At 41.7% G+C, this 12,635-nt stretch overlaps 1 non-coding gene across 1 annotated transcript; it reads left to right on the forward strand.

Annotated features, from left to right (window-relative positions):
* Window positions 1-11,897: 11,897 nt before the first annotated feature.
* On the forward strand, window positions 11,898-12,001 carry LOC112759866 (small nucleolar RNA R71). Its single transcript, XR_003180331.1, has one exon. It is a non-coding gene; the product is annotated as a small nucleolar RNA R71 (small nucleolar RNA).
* The last annotated feature ends 634 nt before the right edge of the window (window positions 12,002-12,635 follow it).

A 12,635-nucleotide genomic window follows, 5' to 3' on the forward strand; every position in this document is an offset into this window, starting at 1 on the left:
TGCAGTCATTCAAAGGAATTTCCCTAAGAAACTGCAAGACCTTAGAAGCTTTGTGATCCCCTGCACCATTGGAGACACCTGCATAAAGACGGCCTTATGTGATCTTGGATCAAGTATCAACCTAATGCCATTATCATTGATAAAGAAACTCCAGATTAAAGAAATCAAGCCTACCCGTATTTGCCTCCAACTTGCTGACCGCTCATTCAAGTTTCCATTAGGAGTGGTTGAAGACATGCTTGTGAGGGTGAGACCCTTTACCTTTCCTGCAAACTTCGTGATACTGGATATGGAGGAGGACAGAAATGCATCCATCATTCTAGCAAGACCTTTCCTCGCCACAGGAAGAACTATCCTTGATGCTCAGAAGGGGGAAGTGGCACTGAGGGTTGATCAAGATAAGTTTGTGCTTAACGCAGTCAAGGCTATGCAACACATAGATCTCCCTGAGGAATGCATGAGGATAGATGTCATAGAGCCCCTAGTTGAAGAAATGTTTGAGGCTAAAAAACTTGAAGAAGAACTGGATACTATTCTTGAAGATACTCTGCCTGAACTAGATGAGCCAGAACCTCAGAAGGAGACGCTAAGCACGCTTAGTGTAGAAGATGGGCCTCCTAAAATTAAGCTAAAGCTTTTACCACCATCCTTGAAGTACGTGTTCCTAGGAAATGGTAACACTTATCCAGTGATTATAAGCTCTTCCCTGAGGCAGCAGGAAGAAGAAGCACTGATTCAAGTACTCAAGAGCCACAAAACAGCTCTCGGATGGACCATAAGTGACCTAAAGAGGATTAGTCAAACCAAGTGTATGCATAAGATTCTACTCGAAGATGATGCTAAACCGGTTGTGCAACCACAGAGGCGGCTAAATTCAACTATGAAAGAGGTAGTCCAGAAGGAGGTTACAAAAATTTGGAAGGCTAAAATCATATATCCTATCTTAGATAGTCCCTGGGTAAGCCCAGCGCAGGTGGTGCCCAAGAAGGGAGGAATGACAGTGATCCACAATGAAAAGAATGAGCTAATTCCTACAAGAACTGTCACAGGATGGCGTATACGCATCGACTATAGGAGGCTCAATAACGCCACAAGAAAGGATCACCTTCCCCTGCCATTCGTAGATCAGATGCTAGAGAGACTAGCTAGCCATGCGTTCTATTGCTTTCTGGATGGATACTCAGGCAATAATAAAATTACAGTGGATCCTCAAGACCAAGAAAAGACCGTGTTTACATGCCCGTATGGAGTATTCGCCTACAGGAGGATGTTATTTGGCCTCTGCAATGCCCCTACAACTTTTCAAAGGTGTATGCTTTCCATTTTTTCAGATATGGTTGAAAATTTTATTAAAGTATTCATGGATGACTTCTCTATTTTGGTGATTCCTTTGACTCATGCTTTAATCATCTAGCCTTAGTTTTGAAATGGTGCCAAGAAACAAATCTGGCTTTAAATTAGGAGAAATGTCATTTTATGGTAACTGAGGGGATTGTTCTTTGTCATCGGATTTCAAACAAAGGAATAGAGGTTGATCAGGCTAAGGTGGAAGTGATTGAAAAATTACCACCACCTACTAATGTTAAGGGAACAGAAGTTTCTTAGGACATGCGAGATTCTATAGGAGATTTATAAAAGACTTTTCAAAAATTGCAAAACCCTTGTGCAATCTTTTAGCTACTGACACTCCTTTTATCTTTGACAAAGAATGCCTGCATGCCTTCGAAACTTTAAAAGTAAAGCTTGTCTCTGCACCCATCATTGCCGCACCTAATTGGAACCTACCATTCGAACTGATGTGTGATGCCAGTGACTATGCCATAGGAGTGGTTTTGGGACAGAGACAAGACAAGCTTATGCATGTCATCTATTATTCCAGCCGTGTGCTGAATGATGCTCAAAGGAACTACACCACCATAGAGAATGAACTACTAGCAGTTATTTATGCAATCGATAAGTTTAGATCCTATTTAATTGGTTCCAAGGTTATTGTTTATACTGACTATGCTACTCTTAAGTACCTTCTGACCAAGCAGAATTCTAAACCAAGGTTGATCAGATGGGTGCTGCTCCTTTAGGAATTTGACATTGAGATCAAGGACAAAAAGGGATCAGAAAATTAGGTGGCTGATCATCTGTCCAGGATTGAGCCCGAGGAAGAAATGCCACCCCCTACTACTGTTGTATCTGAGACCTTCCTGGATGAACAACTTTTTGCAATCCAAAAGGTGCCATGGTTTGTAGACATTACAAACTATAAAGCCATGAGATTCATCCCCAAGGAGTACACCAAACAATAAGTTTGAAAGCTTTTGCACGATGCTAAGTACTACTTGTGGGATGAACCCTATCTATTTAAGAGATGCTCAGATGGCATGATCCGGCGTTGTGTCTCCGAGGAAGAAGCCTAGAAAATTCTCTGACATTGCCACAGTTCAGAGTATGGAGGACATTTTTGAGGGGAGAGAACGGCAACCAAGGTCCTTCAAGGCGGATTTTTCTGGCCAACCCTCTTTTAGGATTCCCGAGAATTCTCAAGAAATTGTGATAAGTGTCAAAGAGTCGGAAACCTTCCTTACAATCATGAAATGCCACAACAAGGGATCCTGGAGATTGAGCTATTTGATGTATGGGGGATAGACTTCATCGAACCTTTTCCACCCTCATACTCAAACATGTACATTTTGGTGGCCGTAGATTATGTGTCCAAATGGGTTAAGGTAATGGCGTCACCCACCAATGACACCCGAGTCGTGCTGAAATTCCTACAGAAATATATTTTCAGTAGGTTTGGTGTCCCAAGGACACTAATCAGTGACGAAGGCAGCCACTTCTACAATAAATAGCTGGACTCAATTCTGCAGAGGTATGGAGTCTGTCATAAGGTGGCAAGCCCCTATCATCCATAGACAAGTGGACAAGCTGAGGTCTCAAATAGGGAACTCAAGAGGATCCTTGAGAAGACAGTGAGCACCTCTAGGAAAGATTAGGCAAGGAGGCTTGATGATGCTCTCTGGGCGTACAGGACATCCTTCAAGACCCCCATCGAGATGTCCCCTTATCAGCTAGACTATGGTAAAGCATGTCATTTGCCAGTAGAATTGGAGCACATAGCGTACTGGGCAACAAGGTTTCTGAACTTTGACACCAAGACTGCAGGAGAGAAGAGGTTGCTCCAACTAAATGAACTGAATGAATTCTGGCATGCTGCATTTGAGAATGCCGAAATCTACAAGAAAGGTCCAAGAAATGGCATGATAGAAAGATATCCTCTAGAGTTATTTAGCCCGGCCAGAAGGTTTTTCTATTCAATTCTAGGCTCAAGCTATTCCATGGAAAGCTCAAGTTAAGATGGTCAGGACCCTTTATGGTCACTAGAGTGTCCCCGTATGGGCATGTAGAACTTCAAGATCGGGATTCGAACAACAAATTCATCATCAATGGCCACTGGGTAAGACACTACCTAGGGATGAGATGGTTTGCGAGCAATCCACCCTCCTACTAACATGACAGCAGTCAATGTCAAGCTAATGACATTAAAGAAACACTTGTTAGGAGGCAACCCAACCATATGCACCATATAGTCTACTTTCTCCTTCTTTTATTCTAGTTTAGTTTATTTGAGTTTGATTTTATATTGGTTCATTTTATATCGATTTTTTTAGTTTTTCTCATTTTTCTAATGTTTGTGATCATGTACTGCACTCAGAACAGAAACAGAAAAGCACAGCAAGAAAAACAGAATACCCTAGAGGAGACCCCGTGCCAGCGTTGAACGCCAGATCTAGCGTTCAGTGCCCCGGGGGAGTAGGAGCTTAGATGTTAAACATCCAAAAGGGAGGCATTCAAGACAAAACTTTAGTCCCCCTTGGGCATTCAACGCCCAATCTTGGCATTGAACGCCAAGAAAAAAAACCACTCTCCGCGTTCAACGCCAAACTGGCGTTCAACACTGATGCGCGGAAAACTTGTCTCTCAACAAATCTCCCTTCGGCAAGTGTACCGAATTTGTCGTCAAGTAAAAACTCACAATAGAGTAAGGTCAAATCCCACAGGGATTGATTGATCAAGCAACTTTAATCAGAAGAATGTTCTAGTTGAGCGAATCCAGAATTTGGGTTGAGAGTTGCAGAAAATAAAATGGTGGGAATGTAAATAACAAAAAAGTAAATGCTAGAATTAAAGGACTGGAAGTAAATAACTGAAAATAAATTGCAGAATTGTAAATGGGAATGGGGGATTTGCTCATAGAAGTAAATGGCAGAAATTAAAGAGAATGGGTAAGATCAGAGATGGGAAGTCCATTGGGCTTAGGAGATGTTGCAATTCTCCGGATCAAGTTCATTTTCATCTCTTCCTCAATCAATGCACTCATTGATCTCCTTGGCAATCTTAAGTGATTGAATTACAATTTCTTGCAATTTAATCTCTCAAATCTTGATTAATAGCCAATTCCTTGGTCAATTGCTCATGAGAAGAGATGAAGTATGGTCACTGATTATACCATATGCATTTCCCAAACCAAGTATTGAGAGGGTTATAGTCACATACCCATCCAAACCCAATTTGGTCCAGCATGAGAAAGCATTTCTAGCTTGATCTCTTCATTTCTCTTTCAAGGTTCAAAAGAGATCCAAGTTTGAATAGCTTCTCTTCCAAGATAACTACCCAATTGGATGAAGATCGAAAGCTTTCAAGTAAAATCAAGAGGAAAGATAGAAGAAGAATAATGAAAATTAGTATTGATCCATCAAATTACAACAGAGCTCCCTAACCCAATGAAAGGGGTTTAGTTGTTCATAGCTCTTGAAAATAAAAACAAAGATGGAGAATACATCATAAAACTAGAAATTGCAAAGAAAGTAAAATACAGAGAGTAGTTCTCTTTTTCCAGCCTGCAGAACTCTTTTTCAATTCAAAGCTACTCCTATATATACTACTCTTCTCAGCTTTTAGTGTGATTCTTCAAGTCTTGGGCCTTTGGATCTTGAGTTTGAAGCAGTTCCTTTCTTTATTTGGGCTTGGCTTTACTTGCAGAGAGAAAGTGCAAAGTGGGCGGAGACTTTAGTTCAGGACGTTAGGGGTGTTAATATTTAGTGAGAATATAAGTTCGAGAACGTTAGTGACACTTAACATTGTCACTAACGTTCCAATGCACCCCTTTGCCTTACGTTAAAACCCACGTTAACTAGGTTAACGTGGCTTTTAACGTTGCCTTGTTAACCTTCGAGAACGTTAGTGACACTCAACATTGTCACTAACGTTCAGTGTGCCCCTTCTTTCTTCACGTTAGAGCCCACGTTAACTAGGTTAACGTGGCTTCTAACGTGGCCCTTGCCATCCTTCAAGAACGTTAGTGACATTCAACATTGTCACTAACGTTCCAATGTGCCCCTAGGTCTCACGTTAGAGTCCACGTTAACTAGGTTAACGTGGCTTCTAACGTGGCCATCCTTAGCCATCCCAACGTTAGTGACAATGTTGAGTGTCACTAACGTTGGCTCATCCTTCATTCCTCATCGTTAGCTTCCACGTTAACCAAGTTAACGTGAAAGTTAACGTGACTCTTGGGGGTTGTGTGGTTGCTTCAACGTTAGTGACAATGTTGAGTGTCACTAACGTTGTCGACAACTCTTCATCCCTTACGTTAGTTCCCACGTTAACCAAGTTAACGTGGGAGTTAACGTGGTATTTTGCACCATAGGCCAACGTTAGTGACAATGTTGAGTGTCACTAATGTTGGCTTCTCTTCCCCCCTTAACGTTAGAGGCCACGTTAACTTAGGCTTCTAACGTGGTCACTTATGAGTAATTGCCAACGTTAGTGACAATGTTAAGTGTCACTAACGTTGGCTCAACTTCTCTTCTCCACGTTAGAGTTCTCGTTAACTTAGTTAACGTGACTCTCTAACGTGGGCATTGATGGCTTTTTGAGAGTGTTATTGGCAATCACTTTTCTCATTAACCTTGCAAGTTACCTCCCTTTTTCTTGCTTCCTTTTGGTCCTGAAATCAAGCAATAAAGTGCATCAAAGCTCTAGTCCAAGTCATGAGTAATGCAACATAATATTTGTCACTAAACTTATGCAAAATCCTCATGAAATTATGTAAAATGCACAATGTATGCTTGAATCAAGGCATAAGTGAATATCTACCCAAAACTAGCTTATTTCGTAAAGAAATGCATGAAACTAACCTAAAAACAGTAAAGAAAAGGTCAGTGAAACTGGCCAAGATGCCCTGGCATCACAACACCAAACTTAAAGCTTGCTTGTCCCTAAGCAAGAACTGGAACAAGAGAATGATGAATGGAATATCCAGAGGAGTGAGTCATTCTTGTGGAAGTCATGTTACTGATTTTATGGTGGTTTCATGCATAGCAACTTAGGTTCATTCCATTACTGGCTTTCAGACCTTTATCATGTCCTAAAACACCCACTTTGTTTATATCCCATGAGACCTTTATTCATTGGTCCTTTTATTGTTATTTCAAGGGTTGTTTGTGTTATTTAGGTTAAGTGCTCTATAAGGGGGCAACTCTTTAAGATAAGCTTTCAGCCAACACTCCCGAACCAGTTGGTTCAAGGTGCTAGGTGTTGAGACACCCCTAAGGACTTACTCCCTCAAGTCTATCCCCCATACATACACACTACAGGCATTTAGTTTATTTATTTTCTTTTCTTGAGACCTTGGTGTCCAGCACCTCTTTGGGTTACTAAGTGTTCTGTAGTGAAGGTTACTCTTGATAGTGGACTTTCAGCTGATAATCCCGAGTTAGTTAACCCAAGTTACCAAGTGATAAGGCACTCCTAAGAGCTTATTCATCCAAGTAGATCCCTCACACCGGAGCACCACAGACACTTGCCTCAAGATTAAAACCATTGATGCCTAGCCTTATTGCTTACTCTTTTTTTCTTTTGTTTTTCACTTCCATTGTTCTTTCTCTTTTCTCTTCTTAGGATCTTGTTATTAACTTAGTCTCATGAGTGTATCCAAAGCAAAGTATTCAGGCCAGATAATTGTCATCCCAGCCTTGTGGTTGAACCAACCTAGCTAACTTATGACTACCCCAAAGATTCATGAATGCACTTCCACAATGTGAATTCCACTCTGGTCTTTTAAAAACATAATCATTCTCTTCTTCATTTGATTCAAAAGGAACAGCACACAAGTAAGTTAAGTGATGGTGCAGTAACATAAAGACTAGCACACATAGACCTATTCAATACCACAAACTTAGAAGACATGATTGAAAAAGGTTTAACATAACATGGAAGCAAGTTCTATTTCATACAAGATCTTCCTTATTTTAAGACATAGAGAAAGATGGAACAAAGAAGGAACTCCACCACCTTTTACTATTGTGGATGTCCATGCTCTTTTCCTTGCTTGTCCTCCTTGTTTCCTCTTGCATTTTCTCGCATCCGTTCCAATCTTGCTTGCTTCCAATCCTCAAGTGCCTTCCTCATTGACTCATGACTCTCTTCCACCCTTTGTCTTTCCTTTCGTGCTAATTCATCCTTTATTTCGTCATATTTGGCTATTCCTGGATGCAATACTGGCAGCTGTCCCACTAAGTAGTCGAGCCTGGCTTGAGTGTTTATATGATGTCCTATTTGGCTCATGTAAACTCCTTCTGTGAATGCCCTTTGCTCGTCCAATAGTTCTGCCTGTTCTATTTGTCTTCGATGCATCTCATGTATGTGTGCCCCTTGATGTGCTTGGATGTTGATTAGCCTCTGGGTGGATTCTTGTTTCTCGTTTTGCCTTTGTTCCATCCTGTTGAATACTTCTCCCCATTGTTGTCCTTGGCTTAGTTGCTGTTCCATCATTTGCCTTTGCCACTCACCTTGCTGAGTCATCCATCTTGAAAGTGTTTCCTCTTGCTGCCCCATCATCTGTAGTTGAAGCTCTTTTTGTACTCCTTGGCTTTCCAAACATTGTCTAGATAAGCCATCAATGGCCTCCTGCAATTGGTGCATGTCCAAGGTCTGTTGTGCTTGATCCCCTGAGACTTGGCCTTCCACTACTTGAGGGGCTGTCCTCTTCCTTTGCTTCTGTTGAGGCAGGGGGGATGCTGCAGTGTTCATCCTTCGGACCGTTATTGGAATGCCTTCCTTTATCCAAACGGGGTCCTCATCTTCAAAAACCACCCTAGCTTTCTTGCATATTCGGTAAATAGTGCTGGGGTAACCTAATGTTCCTCTTGAGTCACTTTTCTCTGCCATCTTTCTAATGCCTTGAGCTATGATCTCATGAACTTTGATTTCTCCTCCCTTGAGTATACAATACACCATTATTGCTCTCTCGAGATTCACCTCTGATTTGTTTGCAGTTGGGAGAATAAACCTCCTCACCAGCTCGAACCACCCCTTAGCTTCAGGAGTGAGGTCTGTTCTCTTAATGAACTTTGGTTTATTTCCTGCACCCCTTTCCCAGTCAGCTCCTGGTACACAAAGGTCTCGTAAAAGCTGGTCATAATTGGGGTTGTTATCCAATCTTGAGTGGTAACTTTCTTCTTCAAACGGTATAGACCGTAGCTTCAATGCCCTCATCACACTCATGGGACCAAAATCCACCATTGTTCCTCTCACAAAGCTTGTATATGACTCATCTTTCTTATCATATCTGACTACATTTGCATAAAATTCTCTTATGAGATTTGCATTCACCTTAGTGACAGGGTCAGTGAGGAGCTCCCATCTTCTCCTTTCTACCTTCTCTGTGATTTCGGGGCATTCAGTCTTCTTAACCTGAAACCCCAGCTCATAGATGATTTTCTTATCAACCATCCACCCGTAATGCAATGCATGATGCAAGCTTCTAAATCTCTTCTCATCATATGGGTGTTCTTCCATGGGTTCCTTTCCCTCCCTTCTCATAGAACTTGAAGATGCCATGAATGATGATTAATATGTTAAGGTGGTAAGATTGTAGAGACTTTTGGTTGTTTAGGGTTTTATGGCAGTGAAGAGAGTGAGGGAAGAAATGTTTATAATCGATAGAGGGTGTCTTGTACAGAAATAAAGAGTGGTGAAGGGTGTGTGATGACAATGAAGGGTAGTACGAACAAGGGTTGTTTATATAGAGAAGTTGTGAGGGAATGGAGGGTGTAGATTGATGAAATGGTCACTTGATGGACGGTTGGGGTTATGCATGGCTAGAAGACAAGGATCATCACTTTATGATGGGGATTGCTCGGTCTTCTAGGGTCCATTTTTTTCAATGTTGCATGGTAACATTTTCCAATGTATTCCCTTTTCAGAACAAGTGTGAAGCCCCTCCTTTTGTGGTATCCGAACCTTCTTTGTTTGGTTGTCCAATCAATCCCTTTTCATGCTTCTTTTCCTTTCCTATAAAGATTTGAAATAAGGAAATTAATATCATAAAAAGAATTTAAACTCTACGGCTAGAATAAAATGAAAGAAAGAATTTGATTGTTTATTTATGAATTCCAACTAACTAACTAACTATTGGTGGGTCCTTATATGCATTTTGGTGGCACCATGAGGTGACACCAAACTTAGTTTGGATCACTGTGATGGAAGTTTTGTGTTCAAAGCTCCCAAGACTAGCATGCATCTTGGTTTGCTTTGAACACCAAACTTGTTCCTCACTATATTCTGCATAAGAAGATTTTCACCAATTGTTTGTCAAGTTTGGATTGAAGCTCATAAAGATTGACTTATTCATTATCATCTGAAAGCATATAAAACATGGGTTGCCTCCCATGAAGTGTTTCTTTAGCGTCACTAGCTTGACGTTTTTCCTTCATCATGGTGGTTGGTAGTGTTTAAAGTCCTCCCCTCTTGTTGTGGACTTGTATCCATTGGTTGGATCAATGATCTCTACATGTTCCAGGGAAAGAACTCTGTTGATAGTGAAGACCTTAGGTAATTGAGATGGCACAGTAGGGAGATTAGGTGGGATATCTGGGAAGTAAGCTGAGACAACTCTATCCCCTGGAGAGAAGTCTTCAGTAGGGATCTTCTTGTTCCTCCATCTCCTTGGTACATTCTTTTTTGTTTCTTTTGAGGTTGCCTTCCCCTTGGTGACCTCTTTTCTCCAAGGAGTTGTGATGCTGTCTTCACCTGCCTCTAGAGGTTTGGGTTCCTCCAACTTTTCCTTGAGCTGTGGCAATTGCTGTTTTCCTTGTTTGTCAGTTAAGGGGGTTTCAGAATGAACTGGCTGTGCTTCAGTGCTTGTCTCCTCCTTCAGTGTCTCCTTATCATTTGTGCTTAGTTCCTTGTCTTCTTGATCTGTTTCTTGTGAGAGTTTGAAGACATTGAAGCTGAGTTGTTCATCATGGATTCTCAATATTAGCTCCCCTTTCTCTACATCGATAAGTGCTCTGGCTGTAGCTAGGAATGGTCTTCCCAATATGATCGGGTGAGTGTGACTCTCTTCCATGTCCAGAATGACAAAGTCTGTTGGGAGAAAGTATTTCCCAACCTTTAGCAACACATTTTCCACCACTCCTATTGCTTGCTTTTGAGTTTTGTCAGCTAGTCTGATAATGACATCTGTGGGCATTATCTCATTAATCTGCAGGCTCTTCACCAGGGATAAAGGCAGTAGGTTGATGCTGGCCCCCAAATCACATAGTGCTCTGTCGAACATAGTTTCACCTATGGCACAAGGGATATGAAAACTTCCTGGGTCTCTTCTTTTTGTAGGCAACTCAGGTTGAATAAGGGCACTACATTCCTTGTTCATCACTATAGTCTGCCCTCCCTTGAGTGAGCTTTTCCTGGGAAGAAGTTCCTTCATATACTTGATGAATGCAGGCATTTGTTGAATTGCCTTGATGAATGGTATGTTCACATGCAGAGATGCAAACAAGTCTAGGAACCTTGAGTATATTCTCTTTCCCACAGCACCATTGAGCAGTTGAGGAAAGGGTGCATAGAGCTTCAGCAACTCTTGTTGTGACATTCCTGGTTCTTTGTGATCTCTATCCTCCTCCTTTATTGAGTTGTCTTCAGGTTGTTTGCACATTTTGCTTTGCTTTTCTTCAATCTCTTGATCACTTGTAGTGACCATTTTCCAATCTTCCCATCTTACTTTCTTTGCTTCTCCCTTGGGGTTTTTCTCCGTGTCACTTGGGAAGCTATCAGTAGGTTTGGGAATCTTCTCAGCTAAATATCCCACCTGGAATTTCAGTTTCCTAATGGTCTCTCCCTGGTTCTTAATATTGGCTCGCACCTCCTCTTTGAACACCTTATTTTCTTGAATCTCTTGGCATATTCCTTCAAGTAAGGCTTCAATCTTCGAGAGCTTGTCATCAATTGATGAGTGATTCGGAGCAGATGTGTTGTTTTGGTTTTGATAAGTGTGTGAAGACGTATTGTTGTGGGGGTGTTGAGATGTCCTCTAGGTGAATTGCTGGTGAGCTGCATTGTTGTTGGAGTTGTAACGTCTCTGGTCTTGGTTTTGATCTTGCTCACTTCCCCACCCAAAGTTTGGGTGGTTTCTCCATCCAGGGTTGTAAGTCTTGGAGTATAGATCATAGTTTTTCCTTGGTGAATTCCCAATGTAGTTGGCTTGCTCCTGACTCCCCTCTGCTTCTTCATTCACTCCTTCTTGGATTGTTGATGACGATGAGATTACTGCTACTTGGTTCATCTCCATCTTCTTGGTGAGGTCAGCCAGCTGCTGGGTAATGAGCTTGTTTTGGGCCAACAGAGCATCTACATTGTTTAGCTCCATCACTCCTCTTGTATTCCCTCTTTCGGAAGTATAGAAGTAGTCGTTTTCTGCTACTGTTTCAATAACATCTATGGCTTCCTCAATGGTCTTCTTCTTGTTCAAGGATCCTCCAGATGAATGGTCTACGGCCTTCTTTGACTCATAAGAGAGCCCTTCATAGAAAATATACAGCTGGACCCATTCGTTGAACATGTCAGGTGGACATCTCCTTGTTAAGTCCTTGAACCTCTCCCATGCTTCATACAGAGTCTCACCATCTTGTTGCCTGAAAGTTTGAACCTCAGCTCTCAGCCTATTGATTCGTTGAGGAGGGTAAAATCTTGCTAAGAATTTGTTCACCACATCCTCCTAAGTTGTCAAGCTCTCCCTTGGGAAGGATTCCAGCCACTTGGCTGCCTTGTCCCTGAGTGAGAATGGAAATAAAAGCAGCCTATAGGCGTCAGGATGAACACCATTAGACTTCACTGTGTCACGTATTCTCAGGAAGGTGGTTAAATGTTGATTGGGGTCTTCTTGAACACCTCCTCCAAACGAACAGTTGTTCTGAACAAGGGTGATGAGCTGTGGTTTAAGTTCAAAGTTGTTGGCATGGATTGTTGGCTTTTGGATGCTACTTCCACAATTGCCTGGGTTTGGATTGATGTAAGAGCCCAAAACTCTTCTATCCTCCCTAGCATGATTTGCTCCACCTCCTCTGCCATGGTTGTGAGTTTCTTCTTCATGATGATTTTTCATGTTTTCTTCCATGTTTGGTTTAAAGTATTCCTCAAAATGTTCCTCATCTTCTTCAGCACCAACTACACGTTTTTCTTTTGCCTCCCTCCTTAGTCTAAGGAAGGTTCTCTCAGGTTCAGAATCAAAGGAAGTTGAAGCCCCGCTTCTTCTTCCTGTCATACAACCAACAAGTACAAGCAAAGAAAATAGGTGC

Source organism: Arachis hypogaea, chromosome 16 (assembly GCF_003086295.3).
Source record: "Arachis hypogaea cultivar Tifrunner chromosome 16, arahy.Tifrunner.gnm2.J5K5, whole genome shotgun sequence".
NCBI lineage: Eukaryota > Viridiplantae > Streptophyta > Magnoliopsida > Fabales > Fabaceae > Arachis > Arachis hypogaea.